We start from the raw sequence: 3,966 nt of genomic DNA, 5'->3' as shown, positions 1-3,966 counted from the left end.
CATTGCCCAGCCCACTTTTGCCTCTGGTCCTGCCCATCATTGGCATGTGGCCCTGGAAAGTTGCTCAGAAGGAAATGTGGCCCTCAGGCTGTAAGGCATTATTTTCCCATGTTTGATTTATTTGCAAATGTAGAGGATGAAAAGAGATGCCAGGCAGGCAATTGCAAGCGGAAGCAGGCCTCACGCTTAACTAGTTCAAAGCAAAGTGTGAGCCAGCTTGCTTCTCCAGCCTTAGAAGCAATTAGATAATTACAGATTTTACCATATTAACTCCATAAGCTGATAGTTCATCTGGAATGATGATAGAGTGGAGGGAGAAAATCCTATCTCCGTCCTTGAGGTTTTCATAAAAGCTGTGGATTTCATTATTCACTTTGCTGCCTGTGCAGTTATGTAGAACATTGTTTCCCACCGCCAAGGTAGTTACAGCCAGCTCGGAGAGCCAGCCGTTTCATGCATTCATTGGGTAAGAGGTGCCTTTCACTCCTTCTGTAAAAATCTCTGGTCTTCAGCTAGTGCTTTTTGAGGCAGATGGAGGAAAAATGGAAATTGGGATTAGGGAGGCCAAAAATAGAGTGTGCTTAGTACCAGAGACTAAAAAGCAGTGTATATGAGCAAGGAGGAGAGGCTATTACGAATGTCAGTCAAACTCTACTTTTAAAACTTGGAGATAGAAGAATAATCAGCGGGACAGATTTGCAGCTTGTCATTACCAATAGCCACCTCTAGCATGATTAATGATGTGAAAGCCCAGCGTGAGATATTCTCTCTGGTGTCCAAAAGTTCTTTTAAAAGTATCTAGGCAGCTTCTGCAAAAACAGATTCCTTACTTGTCAACTGCATTACATCCTCTCTCCATGCTTCTCCTCTGAATGCTGAATATATCTACTTCTCTAACTTCAGAAGCAACCAACTGCTGATTCTGACTACAGTGGAGGGAGGGGGAAAAACCATCACAACCAGCTAAAGGACATAGAATAAACCTAGACTACTTACCTGTTTGCTTTCTCTCTTGGTGCCTTAACATTTCTCCAGAGAACTTGTATGGCTAACTGCTTTGACTTACAAAAGAGTCCTTATGCACAAGAGCTGTGATGCATTATGAATAATCTGAATTATGAACACTTTGGCAAGAGAGGCTGCTAGTAACTTGTGATGCTTTCAGCGATCTTCTCATTCAGGTGTTTCCCTGTAGTTCTGAATTATCTCATCTTGTTTCCAAAGTGGAACTGATGCATTAGGAATCCTTCATTGTTCTTTTCCCCCCTTTAAATTCTGTATTGAATGCAGTACATGTGGAATTTGCTGCCTCTTTGAGTTCCTATCATGCATTTGTGAATCTTTCCTCGTCTATTTTGCTGTGATAAAACACTGCAAAAGGAAAAGCAAAAGCAATTGTACATACATGTGACTGCATCAAGATCCTTTTGTGTGTGGTGTTTTACTATTTTTCACTCATGCATGGATGTACCAGTAAAATAACACACAAAACCAACCTTCCTGACTGGAAATGCTGTTACAAGGCTTTTGCTGTTAGCTTCCATTTTGTGTTTGGGGCGAACCAAAGATTGCTTTGGCTAAAGCACAGGAACATGGGAATGACCATTCTTTCTTGATGTTACATCCAGTCTTGTAGTTGATTTCTCTATGCTTGGCCTTCTTGTCAGTGAGGTCAGAGTATCCAGGAAGTTGACTGATGGACTACCAGGGAGCTAGGTTGCAATAACGATAATAAGGCAAAATGATTGGTAATCAAAAGGTCACCAAATGATGGTTTATGCATCTAAAAGCCCCTGCATTGAGCTCCAGAGACAAACTGTCTCCATAAACCAGAAATTTTACACAAATATAGATGCAGATAGAAATGGCCTACCCATTAGGCATGCGGAAGCAGCTGCCTCAGGTGACAGAATCCCACATTACCCCACCCACTCCTTTCACTAGGGTGTCATGGCAGCGGCTTCCAGAAAGTTCTCATGAGAACTTGCTGGAAGCTCCCACAACTCAACCCCAGTAAGTGAGGCTTCAGCAATGAGGGCAGCTGTGAGGAGTCCAGGTTCCCACATAGACTGCATTGCATTAGTCCAAGTGAGAGACAACTAGAGCATGCACCACTCTGGCGAGACAGTCTGCAGGCAGATAAGGTCTCAGCCTGCGTACCAGATGGAGCTGGCAAACAGCTGCCCTGGACACAGAATTGACCTGTGCCTCCATGGACAGCTGTGAGTCCAAAATGACTCCCAGGCTGCACACCTGGTCCTTCAGGGGCACAGTTACCCCATTCAGGACCATGGAGTCCTCCACACCTGCCCGCCTCCTGTCCCCCCCCCCCCAAAACAGTACTTCTGTCTTGTCAGGATTCAACCTCAATCTGTTAGCCGCCAACCATCCCCCAACCGCCTCCAGACACTCACATAGGACCCTCACCGCCTTCACTGGTTCTGATTTGAAAGAGAGGTAGAGCTGGGTATCATCCGCATACTGATGAACACTAGGCATATGCAAGAAAAACAGCATGAGTCACCAGGACGACACTTGGTATAGTTATTGTTCTTGAAAGATAAATACATTCAGAAAGAGCATTATAAGAGAAATCTTCCAGTTGAATCATCCTTGTTTACATGCCCCAATCTACATCTTAGCAGAACCTTCCCTGCCATATTACTGGGTCTTCTCTCCTGTAACCCCTCCCCAATGCCCAGGCACACCTAGCTGGAATTTATCCAATCCCCTTTCATTTCCTCATTTTAACCTCCTCTCATTGGTCATCATGCCGGCTCACCTAAACACACTTTTGGATCTACTACATGCCTATCTAAGCCCAAGTTTTAGCCTTAGTTGCTGTCAAGTCTTCTCCCTCTGTGCAACCTCTCTGTGTATCCCAAGAACACAGAATCACATCTTTATGTCAACGCTGGACTTCATGCCTAAGGCATAGCAAAGAGTGTATGCTGCTGATCCTGCACTCCAACATATTGAGGCCAAAAACTGGAATGTGCACCTTCCCAGCTGCACTCCCACATGACTCACATGACCTGCATGAGATCACTGAGCCCCAAAAACACATATTTTGGGGCAAAACACATGAGATTGTGACCTCACGATGGGATGTCTCAATTTAATCAGGGCAGTTGAGGGATAGGCAATGGGGTTGATCAAGACATAAGCTGCTATTTTCGGAGCATATAATTTGTTTAAGTTATTTATGATCAAGTTGCTCATTTGAACCAAGTCCGAATCATTTCCCATAAATAAAATATTTTTAATGAAAATCAAATCTTGGAATGGTCTGAGGAAAGGAGAACAGATGGGGCCTGCCTTCCTCGGAGTCCTCGGAGACGACCAGGAAGAGCAAAGTCTTCTGTCTGGTCCACTCATGATCATTTTCAATAAACAGTATTTTAAATGAGGGAGGGAAACCACAGATGGTGGGCATTTGTACTTCTTGTGTTGTACTATATAATGAGTAATAGTAAAGAGAAAATTCAAAACACAGACATTGTTTAATTTCCGATAACAGCTGATGATAACATGGGTACACAAACCTTCTGAGGCTTTCAAGTCAAGCTGTTGCTTCTCCATTTCCTCTGAAGGAATGTGTGAGGCTGGTTCAACATATGCCTCAGAATGAAATGGAAATAACAAGACAGAATGTTGAGGTACTTGACAACACAACTTCATCCTGCAGGTGGGGGAAATTGTGATCCTTCCTTTAAAACAAAACAGAAATATTGATAAGTAGAAAACTAGCCAAGCTAGATTTTTAAGTGCAGGGAAGTGTTATGCAGTCAAACTCTTTTTAAAACAACAACTCTTTTTTAAAAAATGTATCCCCTACATGCAGTTTGAAGTGGTACAGTCCATTTTGCCAATCAGCATTTTATTACCTCACTCTGATGTAAGCATAGACCAGCCTTCAACAACCCGGTGCCCTGCAGATGTCTGGGATTACAACTTCCACAGCTG

The 3,966-nt window shown here is 43.4% G+C and overlaps 1 long non-coding RNA gene across 1 annotated transcript; it reads right to left on the bottom strand.

Moving 5' to 3' along the window:
• Positions 1-1,002: 1,002 nt before the first annotated feature.
• Positions 1,003-3,207, bottom strand: LOC308485775. Its single transcript, XR_013990760.1, has 3 exons — positions 2,783-3,207; positions 1,497-1,712; positions 1,003-1,371 (listed from the first exon to the last, which is right to left on the bottom strand). It is a non-coding gene; the product is annotated as an uncharacterized lncRNA (long non-coding RNA).
• Between the last annotated feature and the right edge of the window lie 759 nt (positions 3,208-3,966).

Source organism: Podarcis pityusensis (genome assembly GCF_964106645.2).
Source record: "Podarcis pityusensis genome assembly, chromosome: 9".
NCBI classification, from domain to species: domain Eukaryota; kingdom Metazoa; phylum Chordata; class Lepidosauria; order Squamata; family Lacertidae; genus Podarcis; species Podarcis pityusensis.
This window is presented reverse-complemented; position numbering and strand designations above follow the sequence as displayed.